Below are 23758 nucleotides of genomic sequence, written 5' to 3' on the forward strand. Positions count from 1 at the left end.
TGTTGGATGCAGGTGTTAGGGTCCTGAGCAGCACTCTATCCTTACCTGAGAGTGAGATACCACACCTCTGGGTGAGATGCAGTACCTCTGTGGCGACTGAACCCTCAGGGTCGCCACAGTATGATAAGGTCCTATACCCCACATGAAATCATGGCCATCCAAAGAAGAGGTGGTGGTCATCCTGCCGCAGCTGCACAACATACGAGGGAGCAGGGTGCAGAAGCAACAAGGCCAGCCCCTAGCCATTAAGCTGGTTGGTACTGCGCACTGCGGCTGGTCCCTAGCCTTTTGTCTGTCCATGTTGCCTCCTCCTACTCTGCTTCCTCCACTGTCTCCTCATTCAGTCAGAAAGTGCGGGCTGTTTGAGCGTGTTCTCACCCTGCTTCTGCTCACCTGTCTGTGGTGCAGTGTCACTTCTGCCTTCCTGCTCCCCACCTCATATACAACGTACCAGCAAGATGTAACTCCATCCTGCAAATGCTGGAGACACTGTGCGAGCAGCAGACAATACTGGAGTTTGAGCTGCAGCACACACAGGTGAGTCACTCTGCAGAACACCAGTTCACGACCAATGATTAGTCCTCTTTGCCTCCTAAAAAAAACCGCTTCAGGCGATGATGGATGAGGTGGTGGCACAGGAGGAAGAATAGGAGAAACAGGGAATATACACACCATTATTAGGCCAAGCATCCACACATGTCTTGGAGGATGGGTTCCTGTACCAATAGCGGCCAGGTACCCAAATGTACAGTCAGGGAACAGTTTTGGAGGATGAGGAGGAGGAGTAGGATGAGAATGAGGATGAGGAACAACCGTGTTCACAGGGTTGGCACTCAAAGAAGCTCACGGCATTACTGGAGCGTGGCTGGAGGGATACAGAGGATACAGACAATACAGAGGACGCAGACGATATACCTCCCACTGAGGACAGCTAGTCATTGCCTTTGGGCAGTCTGGCACACATGAGGTAATACTGCTATGCCTGGGCAATGACCGCCAAGTTGCCCAGATTGCTACCCGTGCTGATTACTGGAGGCCGCTCTGCTGAACTCCACTACAAGCACAATGTGTCATGCTTACTTCCGTCACTAGAGCGAGATCGGAAAATTCAGGAACACAAGCACATGCTGGTAGACACGCTACTGAGGGCATCCTCACCTGACAGCGAGTGCTCAGTGGAAGCACAAGTCAGAGGAAGGTGAAGGCACCAATGCAGCTGGGGCCCTGGCACCATCATGGAAGAGAGGGTTAGCATGGCAGAAATGTGGAAAACCTTAGTTAGCACGTAGGGGCTATATGTGGAAAAATCCAGGACCAATATCTGATACGGTCCCTATTTTGGTACAGTACAAACAGATGTTTTTTTGGTACAGCACTCCCAGAGGCTTTTTTGGTAAAGTACAAACAGAGTTTTTTTGGTACAGTACAAACAGAGGCTTTTTGTCACTGTACACCCAGAAGTTTTTTGATACAGTAAAAACAGAGGCTTTTTGGCACAGTAATTCCAGAGGATTTTTGGTAAATTAGAAACAGAGGCTTTCTAGCACAGTACTCAGAGAGGCTTTTTCTTACAGTACAAACAGAGGTTTTTTGGCACAGTACTCCGAGAGGCTTTTTGGTAAAGTAGAAACAAAGTAGAAACATAAGGGTTATATGTGGAAAAATCCAGCACCATCATCTGATACGGTCCCTATTTTGGTACATTACAAACAGATGTTTTTGGGTACAGCGCTCCCAGAGACATTTTGGTACAGTACACACAGAGGCTTTTTGGCACAGTACACACAGAGGCTTTTTGGTAAAGCAGAAACAGAGGCTTTTTGTTACCGGACACAGAAGCTTTTTGGCACAGTACTCCCAGAGGCTCTATCGTACAGTATTCCCAGAGGCTTTTGGTACAGTACAAACAGAGGAGTTTCCCACAGATGGGAAAGAGATGGCTGAAAACTAGAATTCTTTTTAAGATGCCTGTGCTAGCATTTCTTCTGCGGTGTTGCTATCAGTGTGTCAAGAGTGGGAGAAGAGGGTTGCATTGACAATCCAACACAATGGCAGCACTTTGAAGTTTTTTTCACAGCATTTTGCTAACTCTAGCTAAGCAAATCCTTTTTGGCCTCTTGCAGTGTGTGTTAGTCAGTGGAGTAGCCTATCTGTGTTTCAAGCTACACCACCTGTGTATAGAATACAATTTTTTTTACTGCACCTAGCCAAGTAAAACCTTTTGGGCATAGCATCATTCTATTAGTCCATCTATACTAACCTCCATCAGGTTTCAAATTCATAATCATTTTTATCTGCATCTAGCTCTGAAAACATATTTGGGCTTGTAGCAGTGTGTGGGACTTGTTCTATTAGTCCATCTATACTAACCTCCACCAGGTTGCAAATTCAAAATATTTTTTATCTGCATCAAGCTCTGAAAAAATATTTGGGCTTGTAGCATTGTGTGGGACATGTTCTGTTAGTCCATCTATACTAACCTACACCAGGTTTCAAATTCAAAATAATTTTTATCTGCATCTAGCTCTGGAAAAATATTTGGGCTTGTAGCAGTGTGTTGGACTTGTTCTGTTAGTCCATCTATACTAACCTCCACCAGGTTGCAAATTCAAAATATTTTTTATCTGCTTCTAGCTCTGAAAAAATATTTGGGCTTGTAGCAGTGTGTGGGACTTGTTTTATTAGTCCATCTATACTAACCTCCATCAGGTTCCAAATTCCAAATATTTTTTATCTGCATCTAGCTCTGAAAAAATATTTGGGCTTCTAGCAGTGTGTGGGACTTGTTCTATTAGTCCATCTGTACTAACCTCCACCAGGTTGCAAATACAAAATAATTTTTATCTGCATCTCGCTCTGAAAAAATATTTGGGCTTGTAGCAGTGTGTTCGACTTGTTCTATTAGTCCATCTATACTAACCTCCACCAGGTTGCAAATTCAAAATAATTTTTATCTGCATCTAGCTCTGAAAAAATATTTGGGCTTGTAGCAGTGTGTGGGACTTGTTCTATTAGTCCATCTATACTAACCTCCACCACCTGTGTATTTAATAAAATTGTTTTACTGCATCTAACCCAGCCAATACTTTTGGGCTAATAGCACAGTTTGGCCACTCAGCTCTGCTCGGTTCCCATCCATTGATTTTTGTGCAAACAACTCCAGAGTTGTCAATTAGTTAACCACCAAAAGGAGTGGAAAAAGGCCTGCTGCTGGTGGAAAGGGGAATAGGCATGTTGGGAAGGGAAAATAAGGTTGTCTCCGTGGGGTAGGTGTTAAAGCAACAGTAACATCTGCAGAAGAAAGACCATCTTCCAGCCAAACTAAGAAGTCTACTTCTTTTAGCGGACAATGTGATAAGATCCCTTTCTTACGGCCACGCCAATCACTACAAATTCCAGATGAGGCACAAAAACAGCAGGTGCTTCAACGGATATCAAGTGCTCCTTTAAGTGGGCTCTCCTCCACCTCAACTTCAACATCACAATTACTCCAGTCCTCAGAGGTGTCATCCCAATTGCACTTCCTTCCTCACAGCTCCCAAGTCTCCAGCTGCCCGTCTGAGTATGGGGTAGAACAGATGGTTGAGTCTGTTTACTCATACTATAGCCTGGGAATCAGAGGTCGGCTCCAGAACTTCTGTGAATCCAGACGAGGAAATGATCTGCACTGATGCCCAGAATCTTTATGAGTCGGATCCAGGAACAGACGCAAAATGTTCTAACCTTAATGTAGACCCTCGTTCCCAAACTGTAACTACTGTTGGTGGAGACAATGAGGAAGACGAAGATGAGACTCAAATACCTGATTGGAGCGACAGCTTGAGTTTTTTGTCAGGGCAGGAAGAGGTTGGCTCTGAGGACGACGGGTGTGATAACACACAGGGTGATGATGACGAGGTTGGGGATTCCACTTACTGTCAACCCACAGTCAGCCAGTTGATGAGGTTAGCAGAGGAGGTGGAGGAGGATGCTAGTGATTACGAGGTCAGATTGCGCCTTCCTGGACAGAGACGTAGTACTGGAAGCACGTCAAGAACTGCATCCTCAAACACAACTCTGCCTCTCACCACAAGTCGTGGTGGCTCTTCAGGTCGCATGGGTGCTAAGCCTTGAATAGCCTGGGCATTTTTTCAGATCGATAAGGATGACCCAACTCGTGTTATCTGCAACATTTGTCAGCAAAAGCTAAGTAGAGGCCAAAAAATACATAGTTTGAGTACTTCATGCATGAACCGGCACATGGATATGAAGCATAAGTTGCAGTGGGAAGCTTACTGTGCTACAATGCGGCCTAGCCGGCCGGGCCAACCACCGTCTGCCACATCTTGTGCATCCGCGGCCTCTTCATCCTCTTTGACTGGGGGGACAGCAGTCACACCTATTTTGGGACGCAGACCTGCCACCTCTTTACCTGCAACAGCCAGCGTGATTGACAGGTCATCATTTTCTTTGGAGGTGGAAACATCAGCTGGTGTTCAGCGCTGTCCGACATCGATAGCACCACCTTTGGATCAAGGCAACCTAACATGTCCGCCTGCATCTTCCTCACAGACCGACAGTTTGCTGGGAACACCCTTCTCAACGCCGTCTAAGCACAACAGTCATCCCTCGGTCCCTCAGATGTGGACAAGTAAAAGACCATTTCCTCCTAGCCATGAGAAAGCTAAGAGGTTGAATTTCACCATCTGCAAGCTCTTGGCTACAGAAATGCTGCCTTTCCACCTGGTAGACACAGAGGATTTTCAAGACCTTATGTCCATCGCAGTGCCCCAGTACCAGATGCCCAGTGGGCACAACTTCTCAAAGAATGGTGTGCCTGCGCTCCACCAGCATGTCGCACACAACATCACCGCTTCTTTGAGAAACTCTGTGTGTGACAGGGTGCATTTCACCACAGACACTTGGACGAGTAGGCATGGACAGGGGCGTTACATGTCGCTGACTGGGCACTGGGTAACTATGGTGACAGCAGGACAAGGGGCTGCTGTCCAAGTCTTGCCGTCCCCACGAGTTGTGCGTCAATCCTCTTTATCTCAAAGTTCCTCCACTGCTTCTGCCTCCTCAACTTCCTCTCGGTCCTCCACCTGCACCCAAAGCCTGTCTGGTCATGCCACAAGCTTTCTAACTGCGCAGAAGGGATCCTGCACACCTCCTTACTATGCTAGCAGCAGGGCTCAACGTCATCAGATGGTTTTTACTGTGAAATGTCTGGGAAATGTGAGTCACACAGCTGAGGAGTTGTGGACCTGAAACCAGGGAAGGCCGTGTGCGACAATGCTGCAAACCTGGGTGCGGCCCTTCGCCGGGGCAATGTCACACACGTGCCTTGTATGGCTCACGTGTTGAACCTTGTTGTCCAGCAATTTTTAGCCCACTATCCCGGACTAGATGGCCTTTTTCAGAGGGCATGGTCGCTGTGTTCTCACTTCCGCCGTTCGCATCCCGTAGCTCAGCGACTTACATCTCTACAGCAGTCGTTGGGCCTGCCACTTCACCGGCTAAAATGCGATGTGCCTACCCCGTGGAATTCAACTCTGCACATGTTGCAGCAATTGTGGCAGCACCGACAAGCACTGTTGCAATACGTTCTGACGTATAGCCTGGGCCAACGAGATCCAGAGGTGGGGCAAATCACGCTGGAGGAGTGGTCTCAGATCAGGGACCTATGCACCCTTCTGCACAGTTTTGAAATGGCGACGAAGATGTTTAGTGCTGATGATGCCATTATCAGCATGACTATTCCGGTGATTTACATGCTGGAGCACATGTTAAACAGAATTCGGAGTCAGGTGGTGGCACAAGAGGAGGTAGAGGAAGTAGAGGAGGAGGAGTTGTATGCGGAAGGGCTAACATCTGCAAGGTTCAGACGGTCGGCAGCACCAAGGCGGCAGGCATGTGAGAGTGGGGGTGATGGTTTTACCAGGGCGCATGGTAGCAGCCAAACTAGTGAGGAAGTTGCAGGAGCCCAGGAAGGAGTGGAGGACGAAATGATGGAAGACTCATCAGATGAGGGAGACCTTGATCACATTTCTGTTGTGCGAGGTTGGGGGGAGAGGGCATAGAAAGGAAGCATGATTCTTACCTCACCACCAACACAACAGGGACTTGGTGCTCCTGGATGCGCAAGACACATGAGTGCCTTTTTGCTGCACTACCTGCAACATGACCCTCGAATTGTGAGAATTAGAAATAATCCTGACTACTGGGTTGCCACACTGTTAGATCCCCGGTACAAAAGTAAATTTGCCGAAATTATTCCTGCAATAGAAATGGATGCACGCATGCAGGAGTATCAGCAGAGACTGTTGCAGAATCTTACATGTGCTTTTCCACAAAACACCAGTGGTGCACGTAGTGAATCTCACAGTTCCAACTTGCCAACCGTGGGACCGTCGAGTGTTCAGCACTCAAAACATAACAGAACCACAGTATCTGCTGGTAACATCAATTTTGCGGAATCATTTCACCACTTTTTTAGCCCATCCTTTGCAAGGCCACAGGAGACAAGAAGTTTGACACATAGTCAATGCCTAGAGATGATGGTACAGGAGTATCTCCAAGTAAACATTGAAGCCATGACTGTGTCACTGGACCCTTGCTCTTTTTGGGCTTACAATCTGGATAAATGGCCGGAGCTCGACACTTACGCCTTGGAGATCTTGTCATGCCCTGCAGCCAGCATTCTGTCTGAACGTGTGTTCAGGTCTGCTGGTGGTGTGCTGACAGATAAGCGCACGCGGCTCTCCACTGATAATGTAGACAGACTCACGTTCATAAAGATGAACAAATCATGGATCCGAAAGGACTTTTCTACCCCTGTGTCATCCTGGGGAGAGTTAAAGCTTGATGATTTGTTAAAATCACCTCACCAACCATTTTAAGCTTTCAAATTACTAATCATGTTTATCTGTATCTTGGCAGGAAAATAATTTGGGCCTTGTAGCAGTGTGCAGTACTGATTCTATCAGGCCATCTATACTAAACTCTACCAGATTTAAAATTACTAATCATGTTTATCTGTATCTTGGCTGGAAAATAATTTGGGCCTTGTATCAGTGTGCAGTACTGATTCTATTAGGCCATCTATACTAAACTTCACCAGATTTAAAATTACTAATCATGTTTATCTGTATCTTGGCTGGAAAATAATTTGGGCCTTGTAGCAGTTTGCAGTACTGATTCTATTAGGCCATCTATACGAAGCTCCACCAGCTTTCAAATTAATAATAATTTTTAGCTGCATCTAGCCCGGAAAATAATTTTGGGGTTCCTAGATGCGCAAGACACATGAGTGCCTTCTTGCTGCACTACCTGCAACATGACCCTCAGATTGTCAGAATTCTAAATAATCCTGACTACTGGGTTGCCACACTCTTAGATCCCCTACACTCTTCGATCAACCTTTTCATTTTAATAAAGAACAAAAAGATGGTCATTTTTGAAATTATAAGCACTAGCCGGGTATTAGAAACTGAAATCAAACAGTTTTCAACTTAAAACTTCATTCTAGGTGATGTTACATTTGCACATAGGACCCCTTGTTCGAAAGGAGCTACTGAACTCTGTCGTCCATTGAATTCGTAAGGTTTTGGATGGTTTCTGCTTCAATTGTTTTGCATGAGGACAGAATACCCTCCCAGAGCTGTTGCTTAGATGTGAACAGCCTCCCGCCATCATAGACACTCCTTTTGATGATGCTCCAGAGGTTCTCAATGGGGTCGAGGTCAGGGGAGCATGGGGGTCACACCATATGTTTGTCCCCTTTTATGCCCATATCAACCATAGATGCTGATGTGTTATGTGCAGCATGAGACGGTGCATTATCATGCATGAAAATGATCTTGCTGCGGAACACACGGTTCTTCTTCTTGAACCATGGCCAGTGCTGTTTGAGAAACTCCACATACATTATGGAGTTCATCTTTACCCCTTCAGGGATCCTAAAGGGTCCGACAATCTCTCTCCCCATGATTCCAGTCCAAAACATTACTCCACCTCCTCCTTGTAGGCGCCGTAGCCGTGTTTGCCTGGGGTGTCCATTAACCAGCCATCCTCCACTCCATCTATCTGGACGATCGAGCATTGCACGGCACTCATCGGTGAACAAAACTGTTTTGAAGTCAGTCTTCATGTATTTTTTGGCCCACTGGAGCCATTTCTGCTTGTGTACAGTGGATAGAGGAGGTCGACAGGATGGCTTACGCACAGCTGCAAACCTCTGAAGGACCCTGCATCTTGTTGTTCGGGGGACGTTGGAGGCACCAGCAGCTTCAAAAACTTGTCTGCTGTTATGACAAGGCTTTTTTGCAGCTGCTCTTTTAACCTGACGTAATTGCCTGGAGGAAAGAGTCCTCAATTTTCCCTTATCAGCACGCACACGTGTGTACTGTGAATCAGCTACATACTTCTTGATAGTGCGATGATCAGGATGAAGTGTCTTGGCAATGTTGATTGTAGTCATGCCTTGACCTAAACACTCCACAATTTGTTGCTTCTCAGCAGCCGACACATCCTTTTTCTTTCCCATTTTGGCAGAAAATGTAGGCTGCTTAATAATGTGGGACAGCCTTCTTAAGTAGTCTTGCCTTTCATTGGACACACCTGCCAAACTAATTAGCACAGGTGTCTGCAATTGCTTACAGTGATATTAACAGCCCTGACACACATTACCATCAATGAGTTTAACTGACAAACAAAAGAAATCTTACTTTATCACTCCTAAACACTTTTTGCATAATAATTTGGAACACAATGTATATGTGCTTTTCCACAAAACACCAGTGGTTCACGTAGTGAATCTTACCGTTCTAACTTGCCAACCGTGGTTTGTATGGAGTTGTTCAATAAAGGACCCAAAATTAAGATAACATAGACGGGAGAGGTCTCTATGAATACGAATTCCTAAGTATTTGATACCCTGTGAGGGCCAGGCAAAGGGAAAGTTGGACTGGATGGAATCCTGTATGGATTTGGGGAGGGAGACATCGAGGACCTCAGACTTCGCTGCATTGATTTTAAAATTTGACCATGTAACAAAGTGATCTATTTCAGCCATAACAGCAGGGATGGATATATGTGATTGAGCGATATATACTAGGACATCATCAGCAAATGCAGAGCACTTGTACTCTGTGCCTCCCACCTCAATCCACCTAATATTGGGGTTATGGCGAATTGATGAGAGCAGGTGCTCCGTCACTAGGATGTATAAGAGAGGGGACGGAGGACATCCCTGCCTTGTTCCATTGGTGATTATGAAAGGTGATGAAAATGTTCCATTTATCTTCAGCCTAGGTGACGTATTGCAATACAGGGCCGTGATTTTGCCTATAAAAGGGTCCCCTAGACCCCTACCCCAAGCTTTTTAAGAGAATAATATATGGCGTGCCAAGAGACTCTATGGAATGCTTTCTCAGCATCCAACGAGAGTATCTAATTACAAATTTTTAACTGCATCTAGCCCAGGAAATACTTTGTGCCTAGTAGCAGTGTCTGCTAGTCAGCGGATTATCCCAGCTGTTAAGCAAGCTACACCACCTGTAGCTTGGACACTTAATTTTTTTAAAGGAAATGGTTCGGGCCCCCGGGACACTCAGTGAAGAGCATCGGGGAGGCACCCCAAGGCACAGGGGCTGGGACTGGCGGTAGGACGCCTTGCGGTGGACCGCCAAGCACGATCCTTATAAAAGCTTTTTAACTGCAGCAGCTTTAGTGGACGCTACTGGAGCTGGAACTCTATTTTATTATAAATGTAAAAACACAAACTAGTACAAGTAACGAAAACAATTTCCAGCAATATAACCAATACATAAACAATGTATATACAAGGGACCCCACCTGCCTGACAACCACCATACAACCACAGCCTATCCAAACATACCTCAAACTTCCTCCACACTTACACCTGATTCTGCCGTAACAAAAACCAGAGATGCAGAAGCAAAATACATATAACAAAATATAAACCACATAAACCATATGAAATAACACACAACACTTAAATCATGAGTAACACATAATAACACATACACTACCCCGACTCTCACTATACCCCCAACCCGAACCGGCCTCTAAGTTCCGAAAAAGTCCTTCCGGACTTAGGGCGAACCCTGACAGTTTTGGGCCCGGGCCAGTCCAAGTTCATGCTTAACCCCCCTCAAAACCCCCACCCCACCTAACTAACCCCCAAAGTAAAAGAACAACAAGACAACAATAATAATAACATCAAGAACAATAACAAAAATACCATCCGCACCGGTTCGGTGCTTGTAAACCCTTTTCATGATACCATTCTCAAAACAAAAAGCTACGGTGAGAACTTAGCCCACCACCAGGAGGCTTGGAGCAATCCAGAACTAAGGCACCTGGAAGGAGAAACCCCTCCAGAGACGGGAGGCCCCCGATGCACCCAGCCTTTCATACTCCAAGGAGCGCACCTTCACCAGGTCACCAAGGATGTTGCTACATACCTTACCCACTGGGAGGATTTTACTGCCCGTCGACACTAAACACCGTGCATTCCATGTGAAAAACCTAACCACTAGGCTAACTAGAAAAAGAGTGCACTGGTCCCGTCCACCAAGGTCTCTGAACGCTCCATAGGCCCATTCAGCGTAGGAGAGGCCCGCCAGCCTAGGCCAGTCAATGGAAGCGCCCACCCTGTTGCATACCTCTGCATTAAAGGGACACTGAAGCAGGAAGTGCTCCATGCTCTCAAGCGTGTCAGCACAACTCTCACGAGGACAATTCTTATCCTCGGAGTTCCTGTACTTCAAGTTGTCCCTCACATACAGCTTACCCTGAAAGCAGCGCCAAGTCAAGTCCCAATGCTTCGCGGGGATCCGTTTTGAATTTAAAAGACGCAACCCCACCTCCAGATCCCAACTTGGGCAGTCCCTGAGTGCCAGTGGCTTTTGAAAATGGGTCGATAAGATCCTCCCCTCGAGAAGTTTCCTTGTGAGGTAACCGGGGTAACATAAGCCGGGAGATGCCCGTGCGGTGTGCGAAGATCCTTCACACGCCCTCCTGTCTCCCAATCCTGGAAGAAGGACTGCAACCATCCCCTACAGGAGAATACCCACAGAGGAGCCCTCTCTTTCCAGAGGTTTGATATATTTAGCTTAAGAAAGGTGCAAACCAAGAACACCACGGGGTTGACCATATTCAACCCCCCTAGTCTCCTCGTACGGTAAGTAACCTCCCGCTTGACTAGGTTCAGCCTGTTTCCCCATAACAGTTGGAAAAACAGGCCATAGACCCGTGTCCATAGAGGCTCTGGCAAAATGCAAATGCTGCCTAGATACATTAACAATGGGAGCAGGAAATATTTGCACAAGCTCACCCTTTCCCTCAGGGTCAAAGACCAACCCTTCCACTGGTCCACTCTCTGGGCGGCAGTTTTAAGTCTACTTTCCCAGTTTTTGGTTGGGTAATCACCCTGGCCAAATTCAACGCCTAGGATCTTGGCATACTCTTGGGGCTCTGGGAGGGTGTCCGGGAGATCAAACCTGGGATCTCCTCCCCCCAGCCAAAGACTCCCACACTTGCTCCGATTGACAATGGAACCAGAGGCCCTGGAGTAGCCCTCCACCTCAGACATCACTGCCCGCACCTCCTCTTCCGAGGAGACAAAAACAGAGACATCATCAGCATAGGCCACTACCTTCAGGGCGGCCTCCCGTTCGCCCGCCTGGTCCATCCTCACCCCCGCTATTGGTCCACGATCCACCCTCCTTATGAAGGGATCAATCGCGAACACATACAGCAGGGGACTGAGAGGACATCCCTGACGAACGCCGGAGCCCACCGCAAAGGCCTGTCCAATCCAACCATTCACAAGTGGGAAACTCTCCGCCCCTCTGTACAATGTCTTCAGCCAGTCCACGAACCTCCCTGGCAGACCATACCTCAGAAGAGCGGACCACAGGTACTCGTGATCAACCCGGTCAAAGGCTTTGGCCTGATCCAAGGACAGCAGATACCCCTTTCAGAGGCCAGCCCTACCCTGTTCCACAGCCTCCTGGACACCGAGAACAGCACTAAAAGTGCTACGGCCAGGAACACAGCAGTGCTGGGACTCAGAAAGGAGCCGTGGCGCAAACTTCACCAACCTGTTAAAGAGTACTTTAGCCAAAACCTTCCTGTCCACATTGAGAAGCGCTATGGGCCTCCAGTTCTCAATGTGCGACGGATCCTTTCCCTTAGAAAGAAGGATCAAAGCTGACCTCCTCATTGATCTCGGAAGAGTGCCCGAGGAGAGACACTCATTAAAAACCTGAGTCAATAAGGGGACCAAAAGGTCCTTAAAGGTCTTGTAGAACTCCGACGTTAAGCCGTCCGGACCTGGTGATTTTTTGAGCTGGAGCCCGTCAATCGCCAGTCTAACTTCCTCTTCTTTGATCTCATCCACCAAGACATCGAGCGAGGGGTCTACCCCTGATTCAGGAATGGCCTCAGCCAGGAAAGCCGACGTCTCATCTCGATCCAGCTCCTTCCTCCCCAAGAGATGTGAGTAAAAGGATCTGACGACCTCCAAGATCCCTGACCTGGACCTGGTCAGGGATCCTGTACTGTCCCTCAGACCCGCCACTATCTTACTACTCACTGACATCTTGCAGTTTCTGTAGGGGTCGGGTGAGCGATACTTCCCGAAGTCCCTCTCAAAAACCAAAGATGTGTGCCTATCATACTGACATCTCTTGAGTAAGGCTTTCACCCTGGTGATGTCCTCACGGCCACCCCCAGTCGAGACAAGTTCCTCGAGTTTCCTCCTCAGGCCCCGATACAGGAGATCCCTGTTCAGGCTTCTGAGGTTAGAAAGCTGGCGGAAGAATCTCGCCACCCGATGTTTGAAGATCTCCCACCACTCTGACTTAGTGTTACCAAGGCCCAGTAGCGGTACCTGACTTTGAAAGAAATCCTCAAAGGACTGTCTTAGAGCTGCTTCCTTCAGGAGTGACGAATTCAGCTTCCAAAAACCTCTTCCCATCCGAGGAGTCTCTGTAACATTCAGAGAAAACATAATCAGGCAGTGGTCGGAGAATTCAACCTCTACCACCGATAAAGGTGAAGAGACTGCCTCCTCCTTCAAATAAAACCTGTCTATTCTAGACCTAGTCTGACTACCTCTGAAATAAGTGTAACCCGCGTGGCCCGTGATGTTCCGGATGTGGACATCCACTAGGCGAGCCTCACTAACTATGCTATTCAAGGCGACGCTGTCGTAGGCCAACCGGTCTCTGGAATCTCCTCTGTCTTGGGGCCTCGAGACATTGTTGAAGTCCCCTCCAAAGACCACCAGTCGGCTACAAAACAAAAAGGGTTTAATACTCATAAAGAGACACTTGCGGTCCCACTTAGTCTGGGGACCATAGATGTTTATGAGCCGAAGCTCTTGTCCCCTTATGAACACATCCAAGATCAAGCACCTCCCCATTTCCAACTCAATAACCCGTCGGCATACTACATCTGCGGTCTTGAAAAGGACCGCCACACCGCTGTACGGCTCAGCCGCAAGAGACCAATAGGAAGGCCCATGTACCCACTCCCCCTTAGCTTTTTTAAGGGACGTGAGATCGACCAACCTGGTCTCCTGCAAAAACAAAATGTTGGCATCAAGCTGGCCGAGAAAATGAAAGGCCGTGAACCTAGCCGCATCAGACTTTATGCTGGCAACATTAATGGTCGCCAGCGTCAACGGGGTGAGTGCCGCCATCATGAGTGATCAGGTTGGACAGCGACCTTCTTCCCACCCACCTTACCCTTTACATGTTCTCCATTTTCCTCCTCAGAGGACGATATAGCACGTTTCAGGCACACCGACACATCCATACCTGCTATTCCACACACAACTTTAACGGGCACAACTGTTTCAGGTGCACCCTTGCCCTTGTCAGGAGGCCCTGGGTCGACCCCCCCCACCAGAGGCCCGGTTTCCCCGACCCTCGATGTTGAGGGCCTGGCGCCCCCTTTAGCCCCTACATCCTTGTCCGCAACCCCCAGCACCAGACCCCCCTCCTCCCCCCCATCTGAAGACAAGGGAGACTCGCTTAGGGCCTGGTACTGGTTGGAGAGCTCCACCGGAGGAAGGGAGGAAGAGCCTTCCTATGGCACCTGGCCCCGGGTTGCCTTCTCCTTCGAGTTACCCTTCTTCCTCACCCTTTTCTTCTCCCTCTTCTTTTGCTGTTGCCACTCTTCATTCCCCCCCCTCATCCACACCTTCGCTGGATGAGGATAAGGGAGAGGTGGCCCCATCCTCCCTGACCATCCTCCTGACTAGAGATGAGCGGTGTTCGACTAGAACTGTTCGCCAATCTCAAATTCGAGCTGTTTTGGGCGGTGTTCGAGTTGTTCGACGAACCCGAACGATTTGCAAAAAATTCGGCTGTTCGAGGTTATGTTCGATAACTGTTCGTGCACCAAAAGCGTGTCCTGCATGTCTGGCGCTATTTAGAGCACCAATCATGCAGGGATTGTCTGCCACTCACTGTAATGCCACAGCCATGGTGGTTGTGGCATTACAGTGATTGCCCAAATCGATGGGAACAGTGCTCACAGTGAAACATGAAAAGTCGGCAATTCAGCAGCGGCATACACCTGTACCCGACAATTTAGAACCGAAAGAATAGAGCTTCACACATAGATTAGATAGATATAAACATGTCAGCCACATATATACGAAGTACAGTGAAAGTGTTGCTTACTGTACTTGTCATTTAGCGTAAAGGATTTATCAAAAAAAATAATAGTGTTTTCATGCACCGTCTCTTTAAAAAAGCCGGCCGGCAATTCAGCAGCGGTACCCGACAATTTATAACAGACAGAATAGAGCTTCACACATAGATTAGATAGATAGAAACATGTCAGTCACATATATATGAAGTACAGTGATAGTGTTGGTTACTGTACTTGTCATTTAGTATTAAAATAAAGGATTTATTATTAAAAAAATTGGCGTGGGGTTCCCCTTAATTTTAGGCTCTAGCGGAGGTTAAGCAGACGGCTGGGGCAGATGTTTGAAGCCTGGGAAGGGGGTAATACCCACGGAGCTTCCCAGGCTACTAATATCAGCCCCCAGCTGAATACATAGCCTTTACTAGCTATTAAAATGGGGGACCCCCCCAAAAAAATGACGTGGGGTCCCCCCTAATTTAATAGCTAGCAAAGGCTAGGCAGACAGCTGGGGGCTGATATTAATAGCCCAGGAAGAGAGCCATGAATATTGGCCCCCTCCCAGGCTAGAAACACCAGCCGTCAGCCGCCCCAGAAATGGCGCATTCATAGGATGCGCCAATTCTGGCACTTAGCCTCGCTCTTCCACGCTGCCCTGGTGCGGTGGCAGGGGGTAATAGGGTTGGGGTTGATGTCAGCTTATAATGCCAGCTGACATCAAGCCCAGGTTAGTAATGGAGAGGCGTCTATAAGACACCCCCATTACTAACCCCATAGTCAAAGTTAAAAAAAACACAAACACCCAGAATAAAGTCCTTTAATTGAAATAAAGACACAATCCTTTATTGTTCTAAATTAAACCATACTTACCGTCACGCCCATTCCAGCTGAAGCCAACGATCTCCTGCAATAAAAGAAAAATAATAAAGCAACCTCATCCTTACCTTTCCATGGTTCCCACGACAGCTTCAGCTCTGCTACATCGAGATGACAGGCTGGACCGCAGCAGAACGCTGCCATCCAGCCTCTCATCCCGCAGACACTGAGAAGCGCAGGCTTGCTTGCGCTGCTCAGCGTCTCTCTGTGACGACATCCAGATGAGCCGAGTTCATTATTTCCTGAAATAATTTAAAAAAATTGAAGTGGGGCTTCGCACTATATTTGTGTCCAGCCAGGTACAGCAGGCAGGAACGGGCTGCCCCCATCCACCAGCTGCCTATTTGTACCTGGCCGGACACAACAATATAGGGAAGCCCTTTTTTTCTTAATTATTTCATGAATTTCATGAAATAATTAAAAAAAATTGAAGTGGGGCTTCGCACTATATTTGTGTCCAGCCAGGTACAGCAGGCAGGAACGGGCTGCCCCCAACCACCAGCTGCCTATTTGTACCTGGCCGGACACAACAATATAGGGAAGGCCTTTTTTTCTTAATTATTTCATGAATTTCATGAAATAATTAAAAAAAAAGTACGTGGGGCTTCGCCCTATTTTTGTGTCCAGCCAGGTACAACTAGGCAGCTGGGGGCTGGAATCTGCAGCGCAGGGAGGCCCAAGCTTTCTGGGCCCCCCCCCCCGCTACAAATTGCAGTCCGCAGCCACCCCGGAAAATGGCGCGTTCATAGAAGCACCATCTTCTGGCGCTGTACCCAACTCATCCAGGGCCCTGGTGCGGTGGCTCACTGGGTAATAAAGGGGTTAGGGCCAGCTTGGTATTATCAGCTGGCCCCAAGCCCAAAATTCATGGGGTCACGCCAGTATTAGACATGACAGCCATGAATTTCTAGTAAAGTATTTAAAAAAAACACAACACCCAGAATAAAGTCCTTTAATTGAAATAAAGACACAATTCTTTATTGTTCTAAATTAAACCATACTTACCATCACACCCATTCCAGCTGAAGCCAACGATCTCCTGCAATAAAAGAAAAATAATAAACCAACCTCATCCTTACCTTTCCATGGTTCCCACGACAGCTTCAGCTCTGCTACATCGAGATGACTGGCTGGACCGCAGCAGAACGCTGCCATCCAGTCTGTCATCCCGCAGACACTGAGAAGCGCAGGCATGCTTGCGCTCCTCACTGTCTCGCTGTGACGGCATCCAGATGAGCCGAGGTCATGTCCAATGGACTCGGCTCACCTCATGCACGTCACTGACAGCGTGGGAAAATTCTCACGCTGAAGTGCTGAGTGCAGGAGAATTCTCCCACGCTGTCGGTGATGTGCATGAGGTGAGCTCATGTCCAATGAACTCAGCTCACCTCCTGCACGTCACTGACAGCGTGGGAAAATTCTCCTGCAATCAGCGCTTCAGCGTGAGAATTTTCCCACTCTGTCAGTGACGTGCATGAGGTGAGCCGAGTTCATTGGACATGAACTCGGCTCATCTGGATGTCGTCACAGAGAGACGCTGAGCAGCGCAAGCAAGCCTGCGCTTCTCAGTGTCTGCGGGATGACAGGCTGGATGGCAGCGTTCTGCTGCGGTCCAGCCTGTCATCTCGATGTAGCAGAGCTGAAGCTGTCGTGGGAACCATGGAAAGGTAAGGATGAGGTTGCTTTATTATTTTTCTTTTATTGCAGGAGATCGTTGGCTTCAGCTGGAATGGGCGTGATGGTAAGTATGGTTTAATTTAGAACAATAAAGGATTGTGTCTTTATTTCAATTAAAGGACTTTATTCTGGGTGTTTGTGTTTTTTTTAACTTTGACTATGGGGTTAGTAATGGGGGTGTCTTATAGACGCCTCTCCATTACTAACCTGGGCTTGATGTCAGCTGGCATTATAAGCTGACATCAACCCCAACCCTATTACCCCCTGCCACCGCACCAGGGCAGCGTGGAAGAGCGAGGCTAAGTGCCAGAATTGGCGCATCCTATGAATGCGCCATTTCTGGGGCGGCTGACGGCTGGTGTTTCTAGCCTGGGAGGGGGCCAATATTCATGGCTCCCTTCCTGGGCTATTAATATCAGCCCCCAGCTGTCTGCCTAGCCTTTGCTAGCTATTAAATTAGGGGGGACCCCACGTCATTTTTTTTGGGGGTCCCCCATTTTAATAGCTAGTAAAGGCTATGTATTCAGCTGGGGGCTGATATTAGTAGCCTGGGAAGCTCCGTGGGTATTACCCCCTTCCCAGGCTTCAAACATCTGCCCCAGCCGTCTGCTTAACCTCCGCTAGAGCCTAAAATTAAGGGGAACCCTACGCCAATTTTTTTAATAATAAATCCTTTATTTTAATACTAAATGACAAGTACAGTAACCAACACTATCACTGTACTTCATATATATGTGACTGACATGTTTCTATCTATCTAATCTATGTGTGATGCTCTATCTTTCTGTTCTAAATTGTCGGGTACCGCTGCTGAATTGCCGGCCGGCTTTTTTAAAGAGACAGTGCATGAAAACACTATTATTTTTTTAAATAAATCCTTTACACTAAATGACAAGTACAGTAAGCAACACTATCACTGTACTTATTATATATGTGACTGACATGTTTCTATCTATCTAATCTATGTGTGATGCTCTATTCTTTCTGTTATAAATTGTCGGGTACAGATGCTGAATTGCCGGCCGGCTTTTTTAAAGAGACGGTGCATGAAAACACTAATATTTTTTTTAATAAATCCTTTACACTAAATGACAAGTGCAGTAACCAACACTGTCACTGTGCTTCTTATATGTGTGACTGACATGTTTCTATCTATCTAATCTATGTGTGATGCTCTATTCCTTCTTGTCTAAATTGTCGGGTACCGGTGTATGCCGCTGCTGAATTTGCCGGCCGGCTTTTTTAAAGAGAGTGTCTTCTGAGCAGTTTGTCAGCTTTTGGACACCTTTGCAGGTGTTTTCTATGTGTTTCTATGTGTTTTTGTTTGCCTGCCATTGGTTTTAACGGTGTTCGACGGTGTTCTAAGGTGTTCGACGAACAGTTCGACGAACAGTTCCTCGAACATCCCGGTGTTCGACGAACCGAACCGAACCCGAACACTACAGGGGTGGCTCAACACTACTCCTGACCTCTTCGTCTATCTCACTGTCCGGGACCTCAGCTGCAGGCTCCCCTGAACTAGGGACCAGAGGCAGGGACATAATCCCCTGGTCCCTCTCCACCACTCTCCTCGGACGCTGCTCTTTCCCTCCCGCCTCAGGGGGAGTTCTGCTCCTCACCGGTCCCTTACTTCCTACGCCGCCACTAGTCCCTTCACCGGCTGGTCTGGTCCTCGCCTCCTCCCTACCAGCACCTCCCGGATTCAGGCCAACATTGGCATAGGAGCGCGGACAGCGACTAAACGGGTGTCCCAAGACACCACACAGGTTACACCGAATGTCCCTACAGGTTGCGGCCAGATGACCCACCCCTCCACACATTGCGCACTTCTCCACCTTGCACCCCGCGCTGAAGTGAGAGGGGCTGCCGCACCTGTGGCACAACTTCGGCTGCCCCTGGTAAAAGATCAGGATTCGGTCCCTTCCCAAGAATGTTGAAGTGGGAATGTGGGTAACCGAGTAACCCGAGACCTTCAGTTTTACCATAAAGGTCCAGGCCCCTGACCAGATGCCATGCTTGTCCAGATTCTTTTTGGGAATCTGGACCACCTCCCCATACCTGCTCAGCCAGGTCATGATGTCCATCTCAGAAAGTGACTCGTTACTGGTGAGCACGGTCACTTTCTTCACTGAGTTTTGGTGAGAGATAGCCCGGACTATAAACCCTCGCCATTCAGGGCAAATCCGAGCCAGCTCATACTGAGACCAGAAGAGCTCTAGGCCCTCCGATCTCACAAAGCTGACGTCGAAAAAGGTGGCACCATAGGGATGAATCAGGGCATAGATGTCATCAGCCCTGAAGCCCATCCCCAGGAAAAGCTCCACCACCTTGTCCCTAGAGGGGCACGTTTCATTGCCTTCCCACCGGAGACGGACCACATTCCTACGGACGCCACCCTGCCCTGCTGTCGGCAGAGACCACGCAACGTTCTCTGCCCCTAACTCTCGGAAGGCGGACAGACCATGTCGGTCTATCCAGAACGATAAATCTACCTCCCTACCCTCCACTGTAATGGACTGCTCTCCCCTCTTCAGGGCGTCCAGGAGACGCCATTGCAAGTAACCCTGCCCAGTGTCCCCTGACAAGGACCCTCCACTACCCGCGGCAGCGGCCGCCGCAAAGGTGCGGACATGTGAACCGCCCTCTAACGAGGCCGCCAACGAACTGGGATTCCTTGGCCTCACACTTAGCCCCTCATTCACACTCACACTCTGCCTCACAGCCTCACCTACCGCCCCTGCACCACTACCATCACCACCAGCCGTACCAGTCACCACTTCCATACCTGCATCCTCACCTCCATCCTCACCTCCTTCATGTACCCCATTCATCCCCACCTCATGCACCCCATCCATGCCACCCAGAACAGGTGGGGTACTAACCGCTTTACCCAAGGTCCTGGCATCACTAGGGGGGGGTTTCAGGACACTCACCACATCCGCAGCATTGTCCTTACTCCCCTTCTCCCCCTCTGCCACCTTGGACCCTCCAATATTCATGCGCTGGGTATCACAGGGGCCGGGATTTTGGGCGCCGGGTTTTACCAACCTCACAGGTGCAGACACCCCGGCCGGTTTACCCCCGGCAGCCTTGTCCCCAGCATGCGGCCCCTCAACCCTCTGGCCAGATATGGAAGCAGTGTCTCTCTCCTCCCCCACCATCCTCCGGACCTCAGCCAAGATCTCTGAAAAAGCTGCTCCGGCTCCACCGCCACAACCCCCACCTCCCTCTGCCCGAGACCCAGAGGCCATGGGAGACAGAGACGGGAACTCCACCACACTGAATATGTCTGGCGCCACCGCCAGCGATGACCCTTTGCCATCCCTACTGTTTTCCGTAGGGATCGCCACACCATCACCACTCGCCTTACATTTGCCTTTACTCTCCCCACCGGACCTGCGCCAAGGACCAACTTCATGATTCGGGCGCCCTTGACCGGTGGGGGTTACACAGGAGACAGCAGCAGCATCAGTATCATCATTAAACACGTAACGCATACTCACCGTCTCCTGTGCCTTCTTCTTGCGCCCCTTCTTCTTTCCGGGTCCCGGATCTTCGTCCCCGAAACAAAAATGCTGGAGGTTCACCGGGGACTCCAGCAACCGGATGGCCGCCATGAGCCCCCCGGACCCCGAAGATGCTTCCATGTCCTCCTCCTCTGATGTGCTGGAGGCAGGCAGCGCCACCTGCTCAGGACGCAGACCGGAAGATTTAGGAGGCTCCCCAGTAACGCCGGCAGGCTGCTCGACCGGGGTTACTGCCACCTCCTGGGACACTGTTCCTGGATCCGTCTCTGTCTTCCCCGCTGTTTTCCCTGCTGCCTCCCTCCCAGCCGCAGGTTTCTTCTGGGCAACTCCAGGTGCTGTGGTGGGCAGGACGAGGGGCGGGGCAAAGGCGCAAGGCTTGCTGAGCCTTGTGGTACTATAAGCATTGCTTGCTGCTTTTTTTTTCATGTCCTTCCTGCCTCCCTCCGCCCACAGACTGTACAGAGGCAGTGCAGAGAGCTGCGGTGGGCGGGACTAGAGGCGGACCAGCAGACCGGGAACTGCTGGGCTCTGCAGTTCCACTCGCGGCTCTCATGGTAGCTGCGCCGAGCGCTGAGGTGGGCGGGCCTTGGGGCGGGTTGGCAGACTGGGGGCCGCTGGGCTCGGTAGTTCCATGTGTGCCTCTCATGGTGGCCGCGCTGAGCGCCGAGGTGGGCGGTGCTAGGGGCGGACCGGCAGACCGGGTGCCGCTGGGCTCTGCAGTTCCACGTGTCTCTCTCATGGTGGCCACGCCGAGTGCCGAGATGGGCGGGGCTTGGGGCGGGTTGGCAGACTGGGGGCCGCTGGGCTCGGTAGTTCCACGTGTGCCTCTCATGGTGGCCGCGCTGAGCGCCGAGGTGGGCGGGGCTAGGGGCGGGCCGGCAGACCGGGTGCCGCTGGGCTCTGCAGTTCCATGTGTGTCTCGCATGGTGGCCACGCCGAGTGCCAAGGTGGGCGGGGCTAGGGGCGGGCCGGCAGACCGGATGCCGCTGGGCTCTGCAGTTCTACGTGTGTCTCTCATGGTGGCCACGCCGAGCGCTGAGGTGGGTGGGGCAAGGGGCGGAGCCCCGGACCGCGATCACCCGGCCTTTGTGCCCGCACCCACACTATCCTCTGCTCGCACTAACAGCGTGCCACTTCCTCCACCCCCCACCTTCTCCTCCTCCATGGCTGGGGTAACCCCCGGGGCAGCACCCAGAGCTGTGGTGGGTGGAACAGGAGGCGGGTCTCCAGACAAACGTTCCTTTCCAGGCTCCTGGCTGCCATGCATAGTCCTGGGAGTGCCTTCACTGGCCGGCAGGCCCCCTTCATACGCCCCCCTTCCTTGCTGCGTGGTTAACCCCTCCTGGCCCGAGAACCGCCGATCATTAGAGAATTTCTCCAGAAAGGGACCCGCAGCCCTCTCTATTTCCGCCTGCCTCTGCTCCACCTCGGCAATCCTATACTTGACCCTCTGGATTTGCGTGGCGATCGCCGGGCTGCTGCATTATATAGCGCCTTGGCCTGCCGCAAGTCCAGCAGGAGTTTCGCCAGTGCCACCTTCCCCTTTTCGTGGCACCGCAACATCTCCACCACCCGCTGGGAGAAAGCCTCCGCTGACTCGTCCGGGCCCCTCTCGGCCCATCGGGCACTCCCCTTGCTTCCCTTGGGCTTGCCAGTCACCTTGTTAGCCGATGCCGACATGCTCACCGTAGCCGCTTCACGCTGGGACAGTCTCCCAGACCTCCTCACAGAGTCCTCCGATGGATCCATATTCAGTCCTCCGACCCCACCCGGCCCAGACCGGGAGGGCCGGAGCCCGGGGATACCCCCCGACACCCCTGCCTCGGTCCTGGGAAAACGAAGAGGCAAGGGTCGGGCTTAGAAAAAAGTCCTAGTTGGAGCTTCCCAGGAGCTCCTCCACACAGCTCTCACTCAGCTAGGAACACAGACCACACCTCCTCCACTTCCTGCTACCGTGGCTGCTGGCATGAGACTTGCCCTTCAATAGATCCTTGTAAAAGGATTTAAAGTGTACTCATTCAAATTAGAGAGACAATTTAAATTAAAAAGATTAGACCTGCCTCCACCGCAGGGGGACTCGCTCGACCCACCAGCGGACAGGCACCAGTATTGGGAGAGGGGGGCTGGCTATCAGGGTCCACCGCGGCTCTGGCACAAACCCGGCGACACGGAGGTCGCATGGGCAGGAACGGACTGGTCGTGTCGGCTTCGCACTTTTTTGGTTTTAGAAGGGCATGACATGCCTATATCTGTGTCTCCCCCTCATTTTACTCCTCCACCTCTTTTCTTTTCGCATGACTATATGTAGTTGTCACTTTTCCATGTGTTAGTTGTGTCTTCTGAGCAGTTTGTCAGCTTTTGGACACCTTTGAAGTGTTTTCTATGTGTTTTCTATGTGTTTCTATGTGTTTTTGTTTGCCTGCCATTGGTTTTAACGGTGTTCGACGAACAGTTCGACGAACAGTTCGGCGAACATACGGGTGTTCGACGAACCGAACCGAACTTGAACACTACGGGGTTGGCTCAACACTAGTCTGGAGACGTTACCACTCCAAACTCAACAACAGAGTAAAAAAAAAATTAGGACTGAACATTTAAATGTTGCTCAGCCACACCCTGAGGTGGAGTTATGGGGAATGCCGTCCCTCCCATCTCTATGTCGTTCCCATAAGACCACGCCCTTTAAAAGAGTTAACCCCCAGCATATAACATGCTGGCAGAAAGTTTATTGGTTCTAGTTCACACAGGCTAGCAAACTGCGTGACATATACCTCCTCTCATATACCATACCAGTGACTCTGTCACAATGCATACATGCATACATATAGATGACGCGCCCCCTGGGCCGAGTGTACACGTGTGTGGGTTACCCGGAGCCGGGTCTCTGGTGATTGTAGTCTCCGTGGCGGCGACCCGGTCCCGTGGCTCGGGGTGGTCAAACCAGTGGCGGTATTGTATAAGTTTTAGGTTAATTGTCCGACTACGCCACCCGTGGATCGCGGTCAAGG

Source organism: Phyllobates terribilis, unplaced genomic scaffold, assembly GCF_046119375.1.
Source record: "Phyllobates terribilis strain yellow unplaced genomic scaffold, ASM4611937v1 Scaffold_11__3_contigs__length_659146591, whole genome shotgun sequence".
In the NCBI taxonomy this organism is placed as follows: Eukaryota; Metazoa; Chordata; class Amphibia; order Anura; family Dendrobatidae; genus Phyllobates; species Phyllobates terribilis.